This window comes from Sminthopsis crassicaudata, chromosome 3 (genome assembly GCF_048593235.1).
Source record: "Sminthopsis crassicaudata isolate SCR6 chromosome 3, ASM4859323v1, whole genome shotgun sequence".
In the NCBI taxonomy this organism is placed as follows: domain Eukaryota; kingdom Metazoa; phylum Chordata; class Mammalia; order Dasyuromorphia; family Dasyuridae; genus Sminthopsis; species Sminthopsis crassicaudata.
This window is the reverse complement of record NC_133619.1, coordinates 490,758,652-490,785,389: the sequence shown is the minus strand read 5'-3', so window position 1 is coordinate 490,785,389 and position 26,738 is coordinate 490,758,652.

Below are 26,738 nucleotides of genomic sequence, written 5' to 3'. Positions count from 1 at the left end.
CAAGAGGAAATTGAAAGAGGCAGAAAATAAAAAAACTAAAATCTTTGAGGATGTTTTATATTGCCTCGGACAATTGGGGAAAGAATAAATAAATTGTAGTATGTCATCAAAAGGCAATAACACTGCATCATAAGGAACTGAAAAAGTTGATTTTAGAGACTCGTGGATTGTATGAACTGGTGCTCAAGGAAGTGAGCAAAATAAGAACAATTTATACAAGGATATTTATGTGGTTAAAAAAAAGAAGGAAAGGAGGAAGGAGGGAAGAATGAAGGAAGGGAGGGAGGAAAGGAAGGAGAAAAGGAGAAAAGAAGGAAGGGAGAGAGAGAGAGAGAAGGGAAGGAAGAACAAACAGTGGAAGGTAAGAAGAAAGGAAGCAAGGAAGGAAAGAAGGAAGGAGAGAAGAAGCAAAAGGGAAAAAAAAGGAAAGGAAAGGAAAGGAAAGAAATTCTGATAATGTGGTAATTAACCTTGTCTCCAAAGATGATATAATGAAGCATGCTATTCATCTTCTGACAGAAATACTGTATATGAGGTATAAAAAGAAGTATAATTTTTTTAAATGGCCACTATATGTGGGTTCATGTTGTTTGGCCATGTGCATTTGTTAAAGGACTATTTTTTTCCTTTTTTCTTTCTCTTGGTTCTCGCAACAGCTTTTCAGATGAGAAAAATAATATTATTCTTATTTTACATCTGAGGACATTGAACTTTACAGTAACCAAGTCACTATTTCTCCAATAAGTATCTGACAAATTCATTGCATCACAGATTTAAAACCAGAAGGGATCTTAAAGACCATTTATGTATGTTATATATAAGAAAATTGAAGTATAAAGCAATTAAATAATCTGACCAAAGTCACAGAACTATAGATTTAAGGATCTTAGATTGACCCACTTCAGGAGGATTTTTTCTAATTCTGATTGTCATGATTTCAGAGGGCACAAACCAGAGTACATCCAAAGGAGGAGAACTGTTAAAAGAAAAAAAAAAATCTGTACCTTATGGGATAAAAAAATCTTAAAGAAGTAGTAATATTTAGTCTGGGAAATAATATTCTAAAGTGAGACATAATTACTTTCTTCAAAAATATGTAAAGGCTTTTTCATGAAAAAGTGGAATTATATTTATTCATTGTGGTTCCAATGGACAAATCCAGGACAGACAGATAGAAAATAAGGAGGCATATTTTTGGCTAATTATAAGAATAAAAAATTTAAACTGTCTAAAAATGAAATGTACCACCTTAAAAAATATTACCCTTCCCATGCCTTGAGTTATTTAAGCAAAGACTAAATGACTACTGGTCTAGCATTTATAGAAGGCTTTTTATGCCATAGGGCTCATAGAATACCTGACTGATAGAGGCCCTTCTATTTCTGAGATTCTATGACTTTACTGAGCCAAAACCACTTCCATTTAAGTGATAAGTTTCCCTTCAGGCATTGTTCTGGCATGGTCCCCAAATACAAGAGTAATAATGATGGTAAGCACAGTTCATTTTCTTTCTGCTTTCCTTCCCTCTCACTCCCTCCTTTCCCAACATTTCACTGGCCCACCCAATCAAGAAATAAGAGTTAAAACCATTATTGGCTTGGGTCTCCAAATATTGATCTGTCCCAGGAGAAATTAGTCACCAGATAGGGACTACAGAATTGTACCAAGGAGACTCTTGGAGCAGCTGTGCATCATGATGCTGGTGACTGCAACTACTGTGTGTACTATTCTGTGGGTAGTTTTGAGTCTCCCCTAACAGCTCATGAATTTTATAAACTAACCTCTTTGTAACCAAACCATGAAATTGCAAATTAAACCTTGTCAACAAACAAAGACTTTGAGGAGGCTAATATAGCTTTGCCTCATCTGTAGCATCTCAGGCTCAGCTCCAGAACCCAGGCAGAGTATGTTAAGCTGTACAGCTGGGAAGGCTCAAAGTCTGTGCTCCAATAAACCAGATGTGAATAATGAAGGTCCTTGTCCACTTACCATTCCCAGAGATCAAAAACAGAGCAGAAATAGAAGTGGACTTTCTGCCATCACTGTACCAAGTATTACATGGTACGAAAAGCTTCTAAGCCCTATATTTCAAAAAGTACTGTAATCTGTTTATTTCTAAGAGACTCAAGTGAAATCTGAGAGAAAAAACAAGCTGGCATTGGAATTCTTGTCAGGCTATCAAATAATTGGTGAAAATTTTTGCAACTTGAACTCCTCCCAATCCCAACTCCTCAGCCTAACCTCCAATTCAGAAATACAATGCTGAAGGGAAGGAAGGACTTAAAGGCAGAGTGGTATTGCATAACCAACAAGTATTTATTAGGTGCTTACTATGCACCAGGAACACCACTATTAGCCAGGGACATAAACACAAATAATCTCTCAAAATTCTAATATGGGAAATAGGAACATATAGAGTATGTATTACCTGTAAATACAAAGTTAATACAACGTAGTTGAATATAGGATTACTTAGGAGAAAGGGCACTAGCATGGAAGACGGAACCAAGAAAGGATTCATTCAGAAGATCGTGCCTGAGTTGTATTTAAGGGAAGAGAGGGTCTCTGACATAGAGGTAAGGAAGGAGGACCTTCTAGGTATGTAGGATATTATGGAAAAGATGCTAGACTTGGAGTCAAGGTGAACTGGATTTGAGTCCTGCCTCAAATGTTTACTAACTGTATGACCCTGGATAATCCACTTAACTTTTCTGCCCAATGTCTATGGCATAAAAAAGTAAGGTATTGGGCTCAATGACATTCAAGTTCCCTTATAGCTCTAACTCTGTAATACCTTGAATACTTAAATGATATAATGGACACATACACGGCAGAAAGTCAGTTGATGGGTCAAATTCCTAGAGACCTCTGGATGTGGTCAATATACAATTGCATATCTAATTGGCAGACATTCTTCATGACCTCCTCCAATGTGTCAAATTCCTCTTTCAGGGAGGCCCAGAAAGAAGGTCCTTAAGTGGCTGAACTGATAATTCATCTCCAGGTGAAAGGAGAAAGAACTATAGCATTATTTCATTTGCCTTATTGGAAGGGTGGCAGCCTCCTGAGACAAATGGGGTGCTGGATGCTGCCAGCTGGTAGAGGGGCAAGGGAAGTCAATCCCCAGAGAGGCTTTGACTATGCCAGATTTTTACTGACACAAAACAATGGATGGATTGTTCCTTATGTGGGAAATGAGTCACAGTTGAGCCTTATGTCATGAATAAAGCTCCATCCCTTAGTCTTCTGCAACTCTGGTGATATCAACTACTGGAGACTCCAACAAATGCAATCAATTTATTCCAGAAACTCATCAAATGAAAGATCATCCCACTACTGCATTCTTTAGGAAGCTATTACATTTAATCTCTTCACCCCAAACCCTCTGAGGTTACAATAGTGGACAGTGGTTTATATGATCTCTCAGATTCCAGATCTAAATATAGATAAATATGACTTTTTAATCTAAATTGTCAATTGAAATACATGGGGATGGACCCTAAGGACCCACTGAAATTTATTGTCACCAAACAAATAGATCTCCACTTCTAAAACAAGCTCCAGAGGTAACGTAATTCCTACTGTTTCTCTAACTATAATTTGAGTAGTTGTTACTAAATGAATGATAGAGCCTCAAGCTAGGCTGTGTAATTTCAATAGTTATGTTCTCCCTGGGCATGGATAATGTGAAAGTGTATACATTAGCACAGAAATCATAACAACACAATGATAAAGAGTTTGCTTTCATCAGTTAGTCAATAAACACTTATTAAGCACTTTCTACATGCTAGGAAAAACAGATAGATGGTACAGTCCTGGAGTCAGAAAGTCCTGGGTTCAAATTTGGCCTCAGACATTTACTAACCATGTGACCGTGAGCAAGTCATTGAGTCCTCTTTGCCTCATCTTCTTCAACTGTAAAATGAGCTGGAGAAGGAAATGGCAAACCCCTCCAGTATCTGTGCCAAGGAAACCCTAAATGGGATCACAAAGAGTCAGACTCCATTGAAAATACTGAACTACAATGTATTAGTCACTATCCTAAGTACTGGGGGATAGAAATAACAAAAATCAGTCCCTCCTCTCTAAGAGTTTAACAGTCTAATGGGAAAGACAAAATGAAAACATCTGTTTGAACAAGATATCATATATATATATATATATATATCTATATATATATATATATATAGATATATATATATATATATATAGATATAGATATATATATAGATATACATATATATATATATGATAGATATATACACAGGATAAATTAGAAATGATTGATAGATGGGCATTAGCATTAAGGGAATTCAGGGAAGGTTTCTTATCGAAGGTAAGATTTTAGTTGGAATTTGAAAGAATTCAGGGAAGACAGGAGGGAGAGCTGAGGAGAGAAGGCATTACAAGCACAAAAAACTGGCAGCAAAAATGCCCAGAGAAGAGAGATGAAATATCTCATGTGAAGAACAAGGAGACAATGTCACTGGAGAGTAGAATCCTGGGGTGAAGGATGGAAGGAAGGGGAGGAATAAGGTGATGGGAATAAGAAGATTGGAAAGGTAAGAAGGAGTCTCATTTGTGATTGGATTGTAGGTCAAACAGGATGATATCATCCTGGAGATATTAGGGAGCCCCTGGAGTTTGTTTTTTTTTTTAAATTGAGGGATAGGGTGACATGATCACCCTTTTGCCCTTTGATGTTGGAAGATTTGGGCTACAATTCTAGTTTTGAATTATTATTTGTATAACTCTGGAGAAGTCATTTAAAATGCTTTGTATTTCAGTTTTGTCAACTGTATCTCAATAACCAGAAAAGAAAGTGAGGCTGGTGAATTCAAGCAATTCTGCATCACTTAAATCCGAAATACATCATCCATATAATTTTATTTTTATTTGGTCTAACAATTAACATCAAGAAAATAAAGGTGGTTCATCATCCAGCATCACACCAAACAACAGTGGAAGTATGGCTAACAGCAAATGGATAAATTTTGAATCCCATGCATAAGTTCACTAACTTTGGCAGTATACTTTCCAGGGATGTACAAATAGACTATAAAGTTAATGAATACATTATAGCTCAGTGTTTGGAAGACTCCAAAGGAAGGCGTGGGAAAGAAGAGATATTAAATTACCTATCAAACCAAAGTCTACAGAACCATTGTGTTGACCTCATTGTTGTATAACTGTGAAACCTGGACAACGTGCCAGCGCCATGCCAGGAAATTGAATTGCTTCCATCTGAATTGTCCTAGGAAGACTCTGAAGATCATCTGGTAGAATAAGGGCACCACCCACTGAGGTCCTTTCTCAAGATGAACTATCAAGCATTCAAACTCTACTGTAGAAAAAACAATTCCGATGGGCTGGTCACATTATCCCAAATGCCAAATATCCATTTGCCTAAAAAGCTATTTTATAGAAAACTCATATAAGACAAACTCTTACATAGAGACTACCCAGCATGAAGCACCTGAATCAAAGAAGATACTACATTCTATGAGCAAAGCAAAATTGCAGTATCTCAAAAATTGTGAAATGCACAAATTTAGAGACATTTCCATCCCAAATGTTCACATGGAACTGTGATAAAGCATTCCAAGCTCATATTGGTGCCATCAGCTACAATCAAACACACTGCACCTTGACCCCAACATAGCGATAGCATTTTGGTCCTCAGAGTATGAAGAACAACAATCAATCAGTCAATTAACTTGGTAATGTAGGCACACCCTGAAAAATCAGCATTCCACATGCCCCTTAGAATTGAATATAATTAATCAATGTCTAGGCCAGCTTCAGTTATGCTTTGCTCTATATCCTTTCTTGAATCTTCTTGAATATCTATTCTGACATCATTTGTACATCATTCTCACCATTGCAAGTTTTGCTCCTCATCCTCCCAGATCTAGAACTACAATCAAATCAAGGCTCCCATTACCACGGGCGGGGGGGAGGGGGAATATGTTCAATCTATTCCTCTAGAGTCCTAATCGCATTTGTGTGAATTTTCAAACAAAAATACCCTCCTGTATATGTTGTTTCCCCTTATTAGAATATAAACTTTTTGAGGGAAGGAACTGCTTCACTTGTATATTTGTTTCCCTAGAAGTCAGCACAATTCTATGAATATCATTACCTATAAAATAATTTTTATTTATTCATTCAATTATCTTTTCCCAGTAAACTGCAACAATTACAGTGTTTTCCCAATAAAACCATAACTAGCACAAGAACACAAAGATTTTATCCCAGAACACTGACATCTGGAGATGGTGCATGCTTCTTTTGTATGGAAGCTGCCATTACTGTGATTTTGTTTGCAATTTTTCATCAGTCTTCACCACCACAGGATGTAACTGCTTAAAGGCTGCTACTCCCTAAGGCCCTGTCATTATGATGGCTTTTTTTCCTATGACACCTTTCTCCTCATTTCCCTTTGGATAAAGGAGGAGATACCCTAGGGAACAAGATCCTAATATCACCATAGTCTTATGATCCTCTCCACTGGCATTTTGCAGTCTCTTTCCCCCTCACAACTGATTCTGTCCCATGCTCAATAATTTCTAGCTATAGCTCTTTTTCTGTTTAACATAACTCATTTTCCTTATCAGAGTCAAATAAAAAATAATATTAATGCATCTTGAATCCCTTCATGAGTTCAAACCCTCTTTTGCCTGTTTTAGTAATATGTAATGCTTTGGCTTAGGAATGGCACATTCATCACAGCATGAAAGCTATCTCTTTGGCCTCTTCCCCCTCTACTTCAGGCATCAACAGAATTTAAATAGCTACTTACAACTTATCCAAGAGACAGCACTAATTACTTCCTAAATACTTCTGTTTTCTTAGAGTAGTCCCAACTCTATGTCTTTCAGTGCAAAGACTGTGCTGAGAAAAAAAAAAAATACATTGTTGTATCATGTGCTGCTTCTATTCTTTAATAATTATCCATACCTAAGCAAAACCAAATGATTCAGTACAAGCAACCAAACCCAAAACTCCACCCTTCAGCTGTTGGCAGCTATCTGACTAGCATCTACATAAAAACAGAGTAGGGCATGCTTTGAAAAGCAAAATAGATAAAGTTCTGGTAAAAGTCCCATTCCTTTTAGATTTTATTTTCCCTGTTTAACTCAGGAAGAATAAAGTGTTAAACACAGAAGTTTCTCCCCATCAGCCCCACTCATATAGTTTCTGATTCAAACACATTTTATTTCTGAATGAATTGAAAGGTATCTAACTATTTAGCATTTGGCAACAAAAAGAAGGGTCCTTGGAAAGTGGGAACAGCATCTGAATCTGTCGTGCTACTTAGTTGTAAGCTGTTCAATAAAGAACAGTAAAAATTAACAGTCTAGTAATTCTATAAGAAGCTGGCAAAATGTATTGGCATCAAACTTCAGACCAAAAGGAGGATCTAAACAGTTAAAATAGGCCCAGTCATCTCCACATCTATAATGCTCAAACCTAGCAAGACTGTAGGCTGAGGATCCCTGACAAGCTCCAGGTAAACACCATGTAACACAAAAGAATCAGCAACAATGACATCCTGGAATATGTCCACACTATTAGTGTGGCATGAAATGACAGGAAAGAAAGGTTTGAACTTTCAAGTGTATCCATTTGAGCAATGTGTGCCAATTGCCCAACAAATTGGGACCAAGCCCCTTCCTCAGTTTTTAGAATGGACCTCAAATATAGTGAGAGATAGATTTTTATACTTTGAAAAGAATCAAATAAGGCCAATTAATTAAAAGGGATAATTAGCCAGCTGCTACATTAGGTAATAATTTCTAATTAGAAGAAATATTAAGAACATTCCAATTTGGGAGGTGAATAAGTACAATTCACTAAAATCAGAGAGGTGTTCTAATCCCTCCAAGTCTCTGCAAACTATCATAAGAATATGGAAACAATAACAGATTGATTACCACAGGACCAGTTTTCAGACAAAACATATGGGTTGCTTAAGATATATAATAGTGCCTTGCCTTATTTTTAGGATTTGCTTGGGTTTCTGTTCAGCATAACCTAGATCTTTAATTAAGGGTCTCTCAGGGAGAAATGGTCCAGCCTCACTGCCACACAGGGGTAGGTTCAAATAATACAATAAAGTTTCATCCCAGTTCTCACACTGAAATAAAATTTTCTCACAAGAAAGAAGTTGGACTAAACTCATAACTATAAGAGAGCTAGCTTCAGAATTGAGTCACAAAATGGACTTGGTGTGGTTCACTCAGTTCCCTCAATTTAACCACTAGCTGTCCTAATTCCTTCAATCCTTTCACCAGCTTGGAGTTATGATATGTTATAGCAACAGCCCTGAATTCTGAAATGAGAATGTGGAAACCAGTCTAGCAGAATCCCCAAACCACTAGGGCAATTCTAAACGCTAATGACCTAAAGAGTGAATTCAGGATAGACAAACTCTTGCTAGGCTAGAGCATCCAGAGATAGACATCACATCATTTGTGAGTAGTTTGTGGATTAGAAAAGGAGTGGCTTGTTTTGTAATCAAAGACTTTGGACTTATCTGGAGTTGAAAAGGCCAAATTTCACTTAGGGAAAGACTCTGCAAATAGCAGCAGCAACTGCAAAACAAAGAGGAATCTCAATAGATGAACAATGTGGAAAGAACATCTATCCTTTTTGCTATGGTACCAGAGATCATAATCAGAATCCATAGCATTATCCTTAAGCATAAATAACAAGGCAGATATAGATAGATAGATATAGATATGTGTATATGCACATATATAGTTAAAATTTACATGATATATATATACATGTATATATATATATATATAATAACATATGTGTATATGTGAACATATAGAGAAAAGCTATTTGTAGATGAGCCTTTTAGCCAGAAAAATGCCATGGCACATATTCTAAAAGGGACATCAAAAAAAAAAAAAAAACCATCTAGGAGAATCCATACATACTAATTACTTATTAACAGTATGAAGAATAACAGAAACTGAGTCATGAGGGACCACAAAGGCTATTTGGTTAAACCTCTAGTTGACTAAGAACACTTTCTAAAATGTTCCCAACAAGGGGCTATATCTTCTATTTGAAGACTTCTCATTAAGAAGATCATGACCTTCAGTAGTTGCTCGTTCCACATTCATACAATTCATGAAGATTTCTGTCATATCAAACCTATATTTGCCCTCCAGTTCTGCCTTTGAGGCTAAGCAGAATACAGATAGTCCCTCCTCCTAGTGACAGCACTTCAGACAGCCATCACGGCCAAGCCTGAGTGTTCCACTCTACAAATTCACTTGGCTTCCTTTTATCTGTTCTTGTATGCCATGGAAAGAAATTCCTTATTTTTACTGGGCAAATAGTAGCTAATACATGGGATGAACCTGGCCTTGCCATTGTTGGAAAATATGTTGCTCTTTATTATATATGGATTGTATTATTATGACACAAATTTGTAGGTCATTTGTCTAGATTCTTAGCTAGAAATGGGCTAGTTGGCTCTGGAAGATTTTTTAGTCAACTATGGCTAAAATAAGAACACCACAGGAAAAAAGTCCATGTTCTGTTTCTTCTTAAGCCTATGCAAAGTTGCTGTATATCACCTTTCCCTCTTAGAAGCAAATAAAGTCTTAATTTGAAAGAAACCAAGTTCTGCTTCCAATCACCTATAGGAAAGTTTAGCTTTTGTCCATGATGAATCCAGGAGAATTTTCATGCTGCGTTAAAGGGAGGTTGGGAAGAGCAGGGGTGGAACCAAGAGTATGCTTGAGTAGATTACTAATAGAAATAGTAAAGAGAAGGGGTTGCCATTTCAATAACATTGAGATTTGGGCCAGTTAGAGAAGAGTAAAGAAAACCTACAAGTAGGGCTGATCTGGGATTCAGATGTCAGTACTGGCCCTCTCCTACTACTTGAGGGCATTGCTTTACAAAGTGTCCTGGAAAGTGTTCTCTGTTGGAGTTCTGAATATAGAAACCACCTGTTCAAGCTCCCATTCCCAGGTTTTCTTTCCAGCAGAGCATGACAGTATAAAGGCAGTCAGAAGGAAAGATAGGACACCTTGACAGGATGCCAACTGCACCCCTGCTAGCAAGGAAACCTGGAACTGGGGCTCAAAGAGCCTCTGTACTTGAGACTCTGACAAAAAGCATAAAACACTGTTAGTGGAGTTAACATTCCTCCTCAGGGAATCTTTTGCCTATATAATGTCTTGCTGTATTTAAAGGGTCAGAGACTTCAGGCTGGATAGTGCAAACAGGAACAGATGAATTTCAGGAGGTTGAGGGAGGAGCAGAGATAGTGCTAACCACAGCAGGGAGTGACTTTAGCAGAAGACTACAGCTGGATAAGCTATTTAAAAGATCAGGTCTGACTTAAAGGAATAGTAATAGTGAATCCTTTCACAAAGCAAAGAATCCTGCATCAGGAAATAAGGATGCTACTTAAAATAGGAGGTTTTGCAAATTGAATTATTATATAATAAAGTTCACCTATATTCAGGAGATGGTGAGACTCTTTTTATTATTATTATTATAGCTTTTTATTGACAAAACATATGCATGGGTAATTTTTCAACACTGACCCTTGCAAACACTTCTGTTTCAACTTTTCCCCTTCTTCCCTCCATCCCCTCCCCTAGATGACAGGCAGTCCCATATATGTTAAATATGCTAAAGTATATGTTAAATACAATATATGTAAACATATTTATACAGTTATCTTGGTGCACCAAAAAAAATTGGATTTAGAAAGATAAAAATAACCTGGGAAGAGAAAAAAATGCAAGCAAACAACAACAAAAAGAGTGGAAATGTTATGTTGTGGTCCACACTCATTTCCCAGTGTTCTTTCGCTGGGTATAGTTGGTTCTGTTCATCACTGATCAATTGGAACTGAATTGGATCCTCTCATTGCTGAAGAGAGCCATGTCCATCAGAATTGATCCTTATATAGTTGTTGAAGTGTATAATGATCTCCTGGTTCTGCTCATTTCACTCAGCATCAGTTGATGTAAGTCTCTCCAGGCCTTTCTGTATTCATCCTGCTGATCATTTCTTCAGAACAATAATATTATATAACATTCATATGCCACAATTTACTCAGCCATTCTCCAATTGATGAGCATCCATTCAATTTTCTGTTTCTAGCTACTACAAAGAGGGCTGCACAAACATTTTTGCACATACAGGTCCCTTTCCCTCCTTTAAAATATCTTTGGGATACAAGCCCATTAGTAATACTGCTGGATCAAAGGGTAAGCACAGTATGATAACTTTTTGAGTACAGTTCCAAATTGCTCTCCAGAATGACTGGGTCCATTCACAACTCCACCAATAATGCATCAGTGTCCCAGTTTTCCCACAGCCCTTCCAACATTCAGCATTATCTTTTCCTGTCATCTTAGCTAATCTGACAGGTGTGTAGTGGTATCTCAAAGTTGTCTCAATTTGCATTTCTGTGATCAATTATGACTTGGAGCTTCTTTTCATATGAGTAGAAATAGTTTCAATTTCATCATCTGAAAATTGTTTATACCCTTTGACCATTTATCAATTGGAGAATGGCTTGATTTCTTATAAATTAGAGTCAATTCTCTATATATATTTGGAAATGAGGCCTTTATCAGAACCTTTGAATGTAAAAATGTTTTCCCAGGTTATTGCTTCTCTTCTAATCTTGTCTACATTAGTTTTGTTTGTACAAAAGCTTTTTTAACTTGATATAATCAAAATTTTCTATTTTGTGATCAATATGATCTCTAGTCCTTCTTTGGTCACAAATTCCTTCCTCCTCCACAAGTCTGGGAGGTAAACTATCCTATGTTCCTCTAATTTATTTATGATCTCGTTCTTTATGCCTAAATCATGAACCCATTTTGATTTTATCTTGGTGTATGGTGTTAAGTGTAGGTCCACGCCTAATTTCTGCCATACTAATTTCTAGTTTTCCCAGCAGTTTTTTGTCAAATAGTGAATTCTTATCCTAAAAGCTGAGGTCTTTGGGTTTGTCAAATACTAGATTGCTATAATTATTCGCTATTTTATCCTGTGAACCTAACCTATTCCACTGATCAAATAATCTATTTCTTAGCCAATACCAAATGGTTTTGGTAATCACTGCTTTATAATATAGTTTTAGATCAGGTACAGCTAGGCCAGATGGTGAGATTTTCATCCTTCTTGGAAGTGTGACAGAAAACTAGATGCATAGCAACAGATCCCTTCCCTATTTGGGGATTTGTCAGAAAGTAATTTGTTGCAATTATTTAATTATATCAGTTGCATCCAACTTGTGACTCTGTGGACCATATTGTCTATGGAGTTTTCTTGGCAAAGATACATGAATGGTTTCCCATTTCCTTCTCCAGTGGGTTGAGGCAAACAGAGATTAGGTGATTTGCTCCAGGATCATACAGCTAATGAGTACCTGAGACTGGATTTGAACTCAGGTCTTCCTGATCTGAGACTTACTGCTTTATCCACTGAGCCATGTAACTTCCTAGAAGGTAATTACCTTATTTCAAAACTGCCTAATGTTTGCCTTGAGCATTATGACAATTTAAGCCTCTGTTTCTCCCATCCCTAAGTTTAACATCTAAAAGAACAGGTCAGTCTAGACTAACTTCATTTCCTTGTTTGGCAAGATAACTAGATTGGCATCTCAGTAGAATGCTGTAGGTATAGTTCATCTAGATTTGAATGAAGTATTTAGCAAAGGCCCTCATACTACTCCTGTAAATGAAAGTGAAAAATACAGATAATTTTAATCCAGATGGATTTGGAGCTAGTCAAATGGTCAGCCCCAAAAAGTTAACATGATAAGAGATCTCCATCAACATGCCCCAAAGATCTGTGTCTGGTCATTTGGTATTTAACATTTTTAAGGGTTGATTTGGATGAAGGCATAGAGAATATGCTTAGTAAATTTACAGTTGATACAAAGCTAAAAGAAATTGCCAACCCATTGGATGACAAGATCAGAATCTCAGCAGTCTAACATGCTGGGCCAAAACAAGTATGAGGAATTTCAATATTTGAAAAAAATTTAAATGTTAACAGTTCAAATAATTCACTTCACAAATAAATGATAAGGGAAGTATAACTAGGCAGCAGTTAGTCAGGAAAAGAATTGGGGGTTTTAATACATTACAACCTCAATATTAGCCAGCATTGTAATTGGACAATGAAAACAAGCAAATTCAATTTTAAGTAAAATTGAGAAGATAGTGTCTGAGACTATGGAGATAATAGTCCCATGGTACCATGACAGATTATATCTAGAGTGCTTTGTTCCACTCTGCTTACCACCATTTAGAAATAACCACAACCAAGATATTTGGAAAAGTGGCAAACCACTCCATTATGTCTGCCAAGAAAATCTCAAATGGCATCGTGAGAGTTGAACACAATTGAAAAATGACTGGACAACAAAAACCAAGATGGTGAATGTCCTCAAGATCATGGTAAAAGAGAGTTAGTTGAAAAAAACTAGAGGTAAGGAGGTGGCACTTAGCCTGGAGAAGAGATGGCTTGGGGGAGTGGTGATAACTCTTTTCAAATAACTTAAAAGTTTTCCTGGTAAAGAAGAATTAAACTTTGACCTCTAACAGACTAAGAACAAAAACCAGAAGATGCAAAGTGGTAGATATAGTCTTGAAATAAGGAAAAATCTTCCTAATATTTAAAGCTGACTCACTATTGAATGGAATACTGAGTAGGTAGTTGGTTCCCCCTTACTACAGGTCTTCAAGCAAAGATTACATAAGCATTTGTCATATGTGCTATAGAAGAGATTCTATTTCATATATGATTTGGGTTAAATGAATTCTGGTTTCCCTTTCAAATCTGGGATTTTATGTATTGGAGATTATAGGTTTTGGAGTTGGGAACTGCCTTACAAATCATCAGGTTTGACCCCTGGTTATTACAGATGAAGAAATCGAGGCACAGAAAGATGAAGTGATTTATCCCAAGTCACATAGCTAGAAAGTAGCAGAACTGAGTTTCAAATTCAGTTTTTCTAACTCCAACTACAATGTGTTTTGTTTTGTTTTTCATACTATACCACACTATCTCCAACCTTAGGAAAAATACTAAAGGATTTTCTTTATCATAACTGACAAGTTGCAGACCTCTTACTTTTGAGCATGATCCCTGCTATATATCCCCTGCCAGCCTCCACTCAATATTACATATCAGCGAGGAATGCTGCCACAGATTTATCCCTGGGGACAGAAGATGAAGAAGTAGAGGATGAGAAAGGACATGGAAATCTATGGAAAAAATCAAGCATCACACAGGGAAGCTATGGTCTAATGCACAGAGCTTAAGTTTTAGAGGCAACTGCTAATGAGCCTCAAGTTTTTCCGCAGGGGAATTTTTCTGCCTATGCATCTTAAGAATGTCAAGGAGCACAGGCAATTTTGGGTAGCACTGCTATGGTCTATTTTTGTCCATTGCTTCTTTTCTGCCAGCTTTTTAAAGCTGTAGTTCAAATAAGTCGTTCTAAGCCAACTGTCCCCTTTGAAAGTGACTATTGGGGTTTTAAAATAGCCTTTGGAGATTTTCAATCAAGATCTCAAGTTCTTGATCTCCTCACTACAAAGATCTCAGGGTGGCCAAAAAGAAGCCTAGCACCCTTCTTGGAAAACTTTCCTTGATTCCAAAATCTTGGCTCTTCCATTCATGTCAATTAACAATAGCCACAACATGATAACTTACATTTTACAGAGCACTTTAAGGTTTACAAAACACTTAAAATACATTATGACAGAGTCTTCTTCTGTTTCTGATGCAAGGATCACTGGCAAAGACCATAACTTTCTGCTGCTTATCTACCAACATGAAGCAACATCAGATGCTTCCAACTGCCAATATATCCTTGTAGTGGAGAGGTATTTTATACTTATGTTGGTATAGAACTCCATCTTTCAGAGTGTCTGAGAACCATGAGCTGGCACTAAAAAGCCTCATATTTTCTGGGAATCAATATCTCTCAATAAACATTTTTAAGCAAATGTACTAGGGAATGGGATTAAGATTCGGTCTTTTCAGTAGTGTGGGACTTTTTTGTTACTACTTTTAGGATTTTCTGGGCAAAGATACTGAGTGGTTTGCCATTTTCTTCTCCAGCTCATTTTACAGATGAAGAGCTGAGACAAATAGGGTTAAGTAACTTGCTCAGGGTCACACAGTTAGTAAGTGTTTGAGACTGGATTTGAACTCAAGAACATAAGTTTTCCTGACTCCACGTCCAGTGCTCTATCCACTGTACCACCTAGCTACCCTCCAGGCAGCAGTGACACAATTTCAAAAGTGAAGTAGCCCCTTTCTTCAAGAAACTTACATTCTGCTGTGGTAGTTCATAACATAAAATATATATACTAAACAAATATAGAATTATTTCTGAGTGGGTGGAAGAGAAATTAGCAACTGAAGAAATCAGAAAAGACCATTGGAAGCAGATAGCATAATAGATAATCAGAGAGATAGAAAAGTAGAGAGATAATTGATTAAGCACTTACTTATGTACCAGCCACTATGGTAAGCGCAAAAAAACAAACATAAGCAAAAATCAAGATAGTCCCTACCCACAAGAAACTTATATTTTAAGGGAGAAAGACAAAAATATAAAATGGAAGTGAAAGGAGAGAGGGATAAGGGAGATACTTGTTTACAGGCAAAGTCCAGAAAGAACATGGTTAACCATGTCACTGTGTGACTTGGGATAAATCACTTCATCTTTCTGTGCCTCAATTTTTTCATCTATAATATTCAGGGGTTAAACTTGATGATTTGTAAGGCGGTTCCCAACTCCAAAAAGCTGAAAAGATTTAAAGTAAGCATGGCTGCAGTGGGTGCTTTCTCAAATTGTTCAGGAACAAACTCTGATTAGAGTAAGTGAACACACCAATCAAAGGAGATTGTAGCGATGAAGGCATTACAAGTGTAAAAAAGAACATTGAAGCAGAAGTACAGAGGAAATTTGAGGAGTCATGAGATAAACTACTTTTGGTATACCTAATGCTTGAAAGGTGTTAAGATTTCAAAAGGTAAAGGTGAGGAAGGAGAGGGAATATCATGTATAAGAAATAGCAAATGGATCAATTCAGCTACAGCATGGAGTACATGAAAATGACTAATTAGCCTTGAGAGAATCTGGAGGCAAATTGTGAAGGACTTTAAATACCAAATAGAGAAATTCATATTTTGATCCTATAGAAAATAGGGAACCACTGAAGCTTCTTGAGCAAAGGAGTCACATAGACAGGCCCATGCTTTAGTAATAATTCAATCTGGAATCAGTATGTGGAGTAGATTGGAAATGGGAAAGGCTTGATGAGAGGTGGCCAGTTAGGAGAATATTGTATAGAACCAGGGAGAGATAATGATGAATGCCTGACCAAGGGTGATAGATATATGAATGGAGAAAAGAGGGCAAATTCAAGAGACATTGTGGAGGTAAACCATATTTGATAACTGAATATGATGAGAGCAAGAAGGGGGACTGGTGACAGATAATGGTAAGTGAATGAAAGGGAATAAATGACTAAAAGAATGTAGTCCTCTCAAAAGAAATAAGGAAGTTAGTAGATAGTGTATATTGGGCAAAAGAGATAATAAACTCAATTTTGAAAATGTTGATTGTGAGATGTCTGTGGAACAAAGTACAAAAAGTAGTTAGAAATGGAGAACTAGAATGATGAGGGCTGAATATGTAGACTTGGAGTCATCTGCATAGAAATTATAGTTAAAGTCAGTGGGGCTAAGGAGACCAAGGAGAAAGAGAGACAGACAGAGAGACACACATACACACACATGCACAGATAGAGAGCCAGAGACCGACACACAGAGAGAAACAGAGACAGAGACACAGAAAACAAAGAAGAGATAGAGAAATAGAGACAGACACACATGTTGGGGGTGGGAGGGAGAAAGAAAGACAGAGAGAGAGAGAGAGAGAGAGAGAGAGAGAGAGAGAGAGAGAGAGAGAGAGAGAGAGAGACAGAGAGACAGAGAGACAGAGAGAGACAGAGAGACAGAGAGACAGAGAGACAGAGAGACAGAGGAAGTAGAGGAGGAGAGAGGGGAAGTAGAGGAGGAGAGAGGTAGAAAAGGGAAGGAGAGGGAGGGAGAGGGGAGTACAGAGACAGGTAAAGAGAGAGACAGAGAGACAAAGATAGACACAGAGAGGTGGGGGAGGGGAATGCATTTTGAGTTTCCCAATTATAAAGAAAGGAGGGGGAAAGGGAGGGAGCAAGGGGACACACACACACACACACACACACACACACACAGAATATGGAATAAAAAGGCCAATTCATGATTTCATGATTTTGGAAGGAGTGGTTTCCATGTAGTGCTGGACATGGATGCTAGTTTGGGAAAGGTAAATAATTGATTTAGAAGTGGTAAAGTCGAGGCAGTGAGTATGATCAACTTTTTCTAAGTTTTTGACTAAGACAGGAAGAAAAAAATGCAGAATATTATCTTTTAGTTTTTTTAATTATCAAAAATCTTTATTTTTTATTTCCTACCTCCCTTCCCCATTAAAAAAAAAAAAGAAATAGAGAAAGAAAATTCTTATAACAAATATGCATTTTTGTTTTTGTTCATTCATTTCAGTCATGTCTGACTTTTCAAGATGCCATTTTGAGGCTTTCTTGGCAAAGATATTGTAATATCTTTATATTACAGTACTTGCCATTCCATTCTTCAGCTCATTTTACAGATGAGACAAATAAGATTAAGGGACATGTCCAGAGACACATAGATAGTATCTGAGCCTGGACTTGAACTCAAGAAGATTTGTTTTCCTAATTCCACATCCAGTGCTCTATTCATTGTACCACCTAGCTGCCCTATATATAAAAAGTAAAAAAGTAAAAAGTAAAAAAAAAAAAAAAAAAAAAAAAATCTGCATTGTTCATTTCTCAAAAATCTACTTCTTAATAGTCACCCTGCCTAAAATGATATGTTGAGATGTAATGGTCAAATTAAGGTTTTCTCAAGGATGAAAAATATCCAGGAACACATGGAGGCAACAAAGAAAAAACTAGTATATAAGGAAAGGTTGACAAATAGAGAAGGAGAAAGAGGATAATCAAAGAGGTAATAAGGAATTAGATCAAAGGCACAAGTAGGACTGACATTGACAATGTAGTTCTACCCCATTCTTTGAAACCAGATTAGAGAAAAGATGAACAATAAAGATGAGGTAAAATTAGAATTTTAAAAAAGGAGGAAGAGAATAGTTCTAATTTGCTTTTGGCTGAGAGGAAAGGGAAAGATTGACATAAATGGCTTGAAGAGCAAAGGGGAGGCTTGGAATATATATTGTGGGGAGTAAATTATTGTCAATTAAGGAAGAGCAAAAGAACTGGGATAGGATGATGAGGGCCCAGCTAAGAATGGATAACATAAATTTGTCATGGATTCAATCATGGTGACTTCTTCCAATGATGTAAGTACCAGCCACTATGGTAAGTGCCAAAAAACAAACATAAGCAAAAATCAAGATAGTCCCTACCCACAAGAAACTTATATTTTAAGGGAGAAAGACAAAAATATAAAATGGAAGTGAAAGGGGAGAGGGATAAGGGAGGATGGTGGGAATAAGGTAGGGTTGTGATCAGGCAATGAGATAAGGGTCAATGAGAATATTGCAGAAACAGTTAAATGTGAAGACAAGAGAGGGAAAGGAATGAAATAAAATGCCTTCTTTGTTCCAGACACTGTGCTAAACACTGTATATTATCTTGTTTCTTACAGCAGTCCTATGAAGTTGGTGCTATTATAATCCACATTTTAAAATTGAAGAAACTGAAACAGAGTTTAAGTGATTTGCCCAAAATCACCCAAGCTAGTAAATGTCGGAGGCTGAATTTGAATTCAGGATATCCTGACTATAGAGCACTCTATTCACTGAGCCACCTAATTGATTTTGAAGATGTTAAAATGAGATTGAAATAGGGGTAATAGAAAAACGGGGAAAGTTGAAGATATCAGAGATTCAAATGAAGTTATAGAATAGATTTAGAAGATATAAGGACAGGAACAGATAGGAGGAAGTTATGGCCTGAAAATATAATTTCAGAGTTAACACTGAAAAGGAATCATGGTAGTTGATATTAAAAATTATTAAATTTATGATTAAATTGTATGCTACTGAAATAGAATAAAGGTGTGGTTCCTTGAGGCTGATATTGATGAAATTAAATGGGAGGATATTTGAAGGAATATCAGCATGCATATTGAGTTTTCCAAGTATAAAAGATTGGTATGGATAGGAAAACTATGAACTAGGTTCTGAATTCCCCTGAGCAAGGATAAAAAAATGGCCTGGAAGCTGACATCAAGCAGCAGAATCTTGATAGGGTTAATATATCAGGTTGGAGTAAACCTCAAAGGGAGAGGGATTAAGTAATTATGGGAGGAGATACATCTGGAAATAGTAATTAAAGTCACAAACATACATGTTCTTTTTTTTGGTCTAGTATATCAGAGCAGTGAGAATATATCCAGGACAACAGAATTGCAGAGATGACATGGTACTAGTCCTAAGGACTACAAAGAATCCCACTTTCTTACATTACCCCTTTTTCTAGTCTTTGCAGAGGTTTTTTGTTAAAAAAAGTGGGACTTCTATATGGCAGAACAGTGCAGCTTTATAGATCTCTCATTCCAGAGTTTATGTTTCAATACATTATATCAATTTCTACACTTCTAGTTTAATATAATATTATATATCCCCAGGAAAGATATGTGTGCCAGGCCACATATAAGGTTTGGGGCACTGAGGCATTGGGCAATGATAGACTTGTCAGGACAACTGTCTTTAGCAATTCTTTATAAGTCCTTGTATTCTTTCAGGAGTGCTTCTGTGAAAAGTCATGGTATTTTAATACCATATCCTAATATCATATACATGTTTCCTCAGGAAATCACCCTATTTGACTGTAACAGACACGTACTGAGAGGATGGAGGTAGTGCTTTCTATCACCATCACCGAGTTGATATATTCATAAAGTCAGAAAAGGTAAAGGTTCTATCATTTCAACTAAAACTCATGGTAATATAACAAAAACTCTCAAGATAGGCATAGTCTGTGTTAATAAACCTACATCATCCAGATAACTGCGACCAAAATGTACCTTGACTTCAATTATTCAGTTATTTCAGTCTAAAGAGAAGTTGAAGGACTCAGTAATATGATTGTCTCCAAGCCCAGGCCCCACCTCAGAGCCCGAAGCCAACTTCCCAGTCTTTCAAACTACTCAGCCTCTGTAGAGAATATAAAGAACTCAGGAATAAATTCACAGAAATAGAATGTTAGAATCTGAAGAGGAGATGAACCTTCAAAGTTACAGAACATTGAAATCAATGGATAGTCAGGACAAAAGTTTCAAATGGAGATAGCTTGTCATGAAAAATGAAGGGAACAAGGATAAAGAGAATCAGTCAGACAGCAATAATCTGAACTGAATAAGACTAAGGAAATCAAGAAAGGTCATCAGCATTACAGTCCCACAGGTACAAGAGGACCAAATCTTCCCTGGGTAATAAAGCTTTCATTTCTTCAACAAACATTTAATGGGTGTCTACTATATGCAAAGCACTGTTAAGTACTGTGTCAGGGAAGCATCCTCCCCCACCAAGCTTCCTTTGACATCACTGCCCAGAGACTAATAGTTACATGGGTTCTCCAACCTTTATGGATATGAATGAGAATGCTGTGTGCTCAACAAGCTCGGCACTTCTCATTTTCAAAGTGCTTTCACCAGCATTAACTAATTAACTTTTGTTCTCCACAGCTTGGCCCAACACCACCAATGCTATTCTCATCGAAAGAGATGTCAAAGTGTCGGAGAATATGGATGATGCCGGGAAAAAGGGAGTGAGGGCATGCTATCTACATCTTGGAGAGAGTAAGATGAGAATGTAGCAGGTAAAAGAAAAGCTAATATTTATCAACATTCTGTGGGAGTGGGCTTTTGGTTTACTTTTGTAGTATTTTTATTTTGTTTTGTTTTGTTTCTGAACACATATATATGCATACCAGATGACCCCTAGGAACAAATAACATTTCCAATGTGATGGACAAAAGACTAGTTGGCTCAAAGTCTGGAGTTATAGATTCTAATTCAGTTTCTGTCAGTGATTAGCCACATGAAGTTAGGAACATTACCTAACCATTCTTGTCTTCAGTTTCCTTATTTAATAATAGTAATAATAATAGTTGTAATAATCATAACAGTAATAACTAGGATTTATACAGTGCTTATTATGTGCCACATTCTGTGCTAAGTACTTTACACATTTTTTCTCATTCAATCCTTGTAAATCGAAGGCATAAGATTAGGTTGGAACTTTTTTCAAACTGTTTATTGAGGAAATCTTAAGGTTCTATAAAGAAAAACAAAGTCTCCACGGAATAAAGGTGATAATGGCAGACAAATACACACTGTGAATACTAATACTATCCTTAGTGATTATGTTTTGAGTGTGTGTGTGTATATATATATATATATATATATATATATATATAATGCTTTAAATTTTACAAATAAATTTCAATAATCCTAGGCAACAGGTTCTATTATTATCCTCATTTTATAGATAAGAAAACTAAGGCAGAGTATAGTTAAGTGAGTTGTCCCCAAATCACATAACTAGTGAGTGTCTAAAGCCAGATTTGATCTGAGGTGCTCTCTCCACTATGCCTAGTCTAGGATCAATTTTTTTTTTTTTTTTTCTGAGACAATTGGGATTAAGTGATTTGCACAGGATCACACAGATAGTTAGTATTAAGTGTCTGAGGTCAAATTTGAACTGAGGTTCTCCTGACTTCAGGGCCGGTGCTCTATTCACTGCACCACCCAGCTGCCCCAGGATCAATTGTTAAACAAGCCCAACTATAACTGTCAATATAAAGTGATTATCAATCAGTAGTAGCAGAATATGGAAAATAATTAGCATACAAATGCATTCTTAAGTATTATGAATATTTTGGGTGACAGAGCTTATAATCTATAATAGAGCAAAATTGGGAATGATGTTATTATTAAAAACTAAGAAGACTGAAAATGAAGCAAAAATCTTGAACATAGGTAGAATATCTAATTCTACTTTCACCCTCAAACTGAATAGTGCTATCTCCAATTAGGATTTATTTCTAATGAACTTGATACTTAAATACTTTTAAAGATATATTGATTTTGTAATGCTGGAGAAACTAAGCAAGATAGGAATTAGAGAACAATTTAATAATTTATTTAAAAGAGAGAGATTTACTGGTACCAAATGGATCCATGGTTTGGTCCCAGGGCTGAATGAGACATCTCAAAGAATCCAGCAGTGAAATGTCTGATACAAGATTCTTTTATAGGGTAACAATAATAATGACATGATGGGGGTGGTACCTGTATGGGGATGACCTAATGGGGGAAGAATCTAGGATGAGGATGACACAATGGAGGTACTGGGGAGGCTCCTGATATTCTAATGATGTCTAAAATGGATAAAGACCTTTATCCTATAGCCTAAGGTCTAAGATATAAGACCTTTATCCTAACTTTAAGAGGGGATGGTTATAACCTGAGGCAGAGTAACTATAGGACAATTAGGGAAACTGGGTCAGGACTTTAAAAGAGAATTGTGGCACCACGATTTCAGTCCTATCCCTGCCTTAGTAAACAACCTTTGGAAAGTGATTGCTCCATTTTACTAAATATAGATGGGTGAATAGATAGATTCATAGATATATGCATATTAGATATAAGCATATATATAGCCAAATTTAACTTATTTAACTTTTCTCCCTTGAACAATGGGCATACAGTCCATTGCTGAGCTAATAATTTTAGTCTTTTCAACTTAAAGCTCCTACCCAGGCTTTTGTTCAGATGGCATTACCTTCAGAACTCAAAGTTAAGACCAGACAATCATAAAAGCACTAGAAGTAGGAGAGAAGTATGTTAATGGAGAGTTATGTTAGTGATTTTGAAAAATACATAGTTTAAAGCCCTGTGGAAAAATGCAAAGGCACTCTTAAAAAGAAATTTTAAAATTATAAACAAAATTAGAATTTAAACAAAAAAAAGAAAACGTGACGGGCTGAAAACAATCCCACAAAAACTAGATTATGTAAGTAATGAGAAAAACAGAAATTGCTGTGAAGCATTGCACAAATTAGGCTGTCTAAAACATACACTAATGGAAATAACCACATTCTAACAAGTAGAAAATATACTTAAAAAAAAAAAAACATTGAATATGGAGCAAAACTTATTTAGAAGTAGTAGCTTAAAAAGATCAAGGTTTCCCATGCATCCAGAGCCATTGCAAGCCATCTTGATTTATGTTTTGTCACTGGACTGGAGGAAAGAGTAAGGCATCTGATGACTGCACATCTCTACTTCACTTAAATCCAAAATCCCTTTCAAGTCAAGATATAATCTTCCTGATGTCATTGGTCATCTTCAGGAATGAAAAACAAACAACAATCTGGGAGCAGTAGTAGCTGCCCCTGGGGACCCAACAGTCCCCGTTGGGCAATACAGCTTCTCCTCCTTTTCTTCTTCTTCCTCCTCCTTATCTTCTTCCTTTTCTTTCTCTCCCTCTGCCCATATTGGGAGATATAACCTTCCATATGGATAGTCTGTCCAAAGGAATATAAATTTTGATCACTTACACACTGCAAAGTGTCTTGGGGTTTGGAAGCTAGATATTTTTTCTTCCCTATTTGTTTATTCTCTCATTTTAAAAAGAACTAGGACAATTAACTTTTTTTTTTTTTTTATCTCAAGCACTGTTCATTTATGATTTCTTGAAATATAGCTCTGAAAAACAAGGCTTAGTTAAAGTCCATTGTAATTCAAATGGAGCTACTTGATTATGCCTTTAAATCTAAATCATTCTGGCTTTCACTGATTGGCCAATAATAGGTCCCAGCCCAAGCCTCACTTGCTCATTGTTTGGGTTTTGATAGCTCCAAGTGAGTGTAAATAGCAATTGTTTCTCTTCTAGTCAAAAACTCTGAGGATCTTCCCCTCCCAGGCTGATTCTTTTATGAAGACAAACTAGGTCATCTTTTGCCTTAATTCTGACCTAGTCTTTTATTATAGAATGGGATTTGCTTCAGACAAACTGAGACCTGAAAAAGGCCTTAGCTTAAAAAGGCTAAAATCACCCACAGCATCCAAGGCTATCGTCTCATCATATTGACCTTATCTTGCCACTGAACAGATTTGCCTGGAGGAGAAAGTGAGGCTGTTGACTTTGTGGGCTCTGTCTCACTTAAAACCAACACTTGCAAATTAAGACATCACCCCCTTGATGTGATTGGTCCTTTTTGAGAAAAAAGGACTACTACCCCCAACAACAACAACACCATCTGGAAGTAGAAGTTTGGGTTTATTTTTCACTTGTTTTTAAATCAGTCTTGTGTTTTTGGTGCCATTAGTGAGATACAATTTTAAAAGTTATTTTAACAGATTTCATTGTATGAGGAAAGAATAAGTCTAAAAACCACTGGAATAGATATTTAAGGTCCCATCTGACCTTAGCATTTTGAAATTTTAAGTGCTATAAAGTGTTTAGTGCCTGCATTAAAAATAGTAAATAAAGATAATCATGTATAGCAATATTTGGTTGTTATTAGAAAAGTGAATTTATTTTCAGGATACATGGAACTTAATGACAATTCTCTCCCTAGGTTTTATATTGTCCAGACCTTTATTGAGATAATATGTCTCATCTGAGAATTCGCAATATAAGCAAGAGACCTGATAAGGATTAAAAGAACAAAAGATGGGGATAGGGAGAAATGATCAGGAAGAAAGGATTAGATTTGTTCTTCATGGCCTCTGAGGGTAAACCTGGAAGGAATCAGTAGATGTTGCAAAGAGGCAAATTTGGGATTAAATTAAGGGGGAAAGTTCCTAAGAGTTAGAGGCATCTAAACACTAGGCTGCCTTAGGAGGTAGTAAATTCAGTAAAGATCTTCACACAAAAGCTGGATGACTACTTGGATGTGTTGTAAAGAGGAATTTTGTTTAAGAAGGGGTCAGGCTAGATGGTCTCCAAGTTCCCTTCCAAATCTGAGAGACTACAATTCTATAAAGACTTTTAGTAACATTATTTTTAATGTTTTCCCCTTTTTATAAATGATATCCTCATCTTTCTAGTCACACAGGTTTGCACACTGAAGTATTATAGCCTTGTTGCCTTGTTGCTGTGTTCTTCTTTATCCCCCACAACCAATTAGTTGACAATTCTTTTCCATTCTGCCTCTATAAAATCTCTCATTCATATCTTCTCAGTCAGCACTTCTGCTTAGTTCAGACCCTTGTCACCTCTCACATGGACTATTTCAATAGCCCCTGATTTGGTCTTTTTCCTATAGTCTCTGTCCCATCCAATTCATCTTCCACACAACTGCCAAATCAGGATTCCCAAAAAACAAATCTCCCATGTCACAGACTCGAAAAATTTTAATGACTAGCAAGGAAAAAAAAAAAATAGATCGAATCCTCATTCATCCCGGAATTTAAAGCTTCATTCAACCTAGTTTCTAATTACTTCTCCAGTCTTTTTTCATATCATTCCCTTTCTTCAGTCTAGCTAGCCTACTAGCTACTGTCCATGATATCATATCTTCTATCAACATGCTTTTCCTTTCATAATGGGCTCTCAAGTCTGATGTTGGTGATGTATTTCTTCTTCACCTTGCTTCTTCACTCACTAGCTTCCAACATCATCTAAATTTCCCTTTCTCCCTCACCCAGTTATTAGAGCGCCCTACTTCCTTCCCTCCTATTTCCTATATCAATCCTCTGTCTGTGTCTCTGTCCCTATCTCTGTCTCTGTCTTTGTCTCTGTCTCTGTCTCTCTGTCTTTCTATCTCTCTCTCCCTCCTCCCCCCTTCTGTCTCTGTCTCTCTGTCTTTCTGTCTCTCTCTCCCTCCTCCCCCTCCCCCCGTCTCTGTGTGTCTCTGTCTCGATGTCTATCTGTCTCTTTCTCTCTTTAACTCTCTCATACATCCACACATGTGCATCCACATATATCGGTGCAATTATTTGTATATTTAATTATTTGGGCACATGTAATTCCTAAATAGAGTACATGTTCCTTGATAAAAGAGGCTATTTCATATTTAATTTTGTATCTCCATTGTAACACAATGTTCTATTCAGAGTAGGAGCTTAATAAATGTTAGTTGAAATGAAGCCAAAGGAAGAATTTACAAGGTATAAAAAGGGTCATATTTCAAATGTGAAGATAAGTTGATGAGAGACAGAGACAGGAAGACAGAAGAGAGGAAAGGAGAAAAGAGGAGGAACAAAGTAGGGAAAGGGAGTAGAGGAAAAGGAGAAGAGAAGAGGAGGAAGAAGAGGAGGAGGAGGGGAGAAGAGGGGAAAGGAAAGGAGGAGAGGAGAGAAGAGAGAGCTACTTTTTAAAGTATAATCTTTTTTATGTATTGTAAACTCTTCCTCAGTCTTCAATTCAATTCCACAAACATATATGTGTGTGAATATACATATATATATATATGTCTAATAGATACATGTATGTTATGAGATATTATACATAGAATGAGAGAAAACTGATTTACTTTGAAGAAAGATATAAATATACAAGTTACAAATCTGAAAGAATTATCATGATAAAAATGGATTGAAAGAAAACAGAGTAAATTCCAAAAGGAGACAAGTATTTACCTCACAGGAAATCTTTAAGA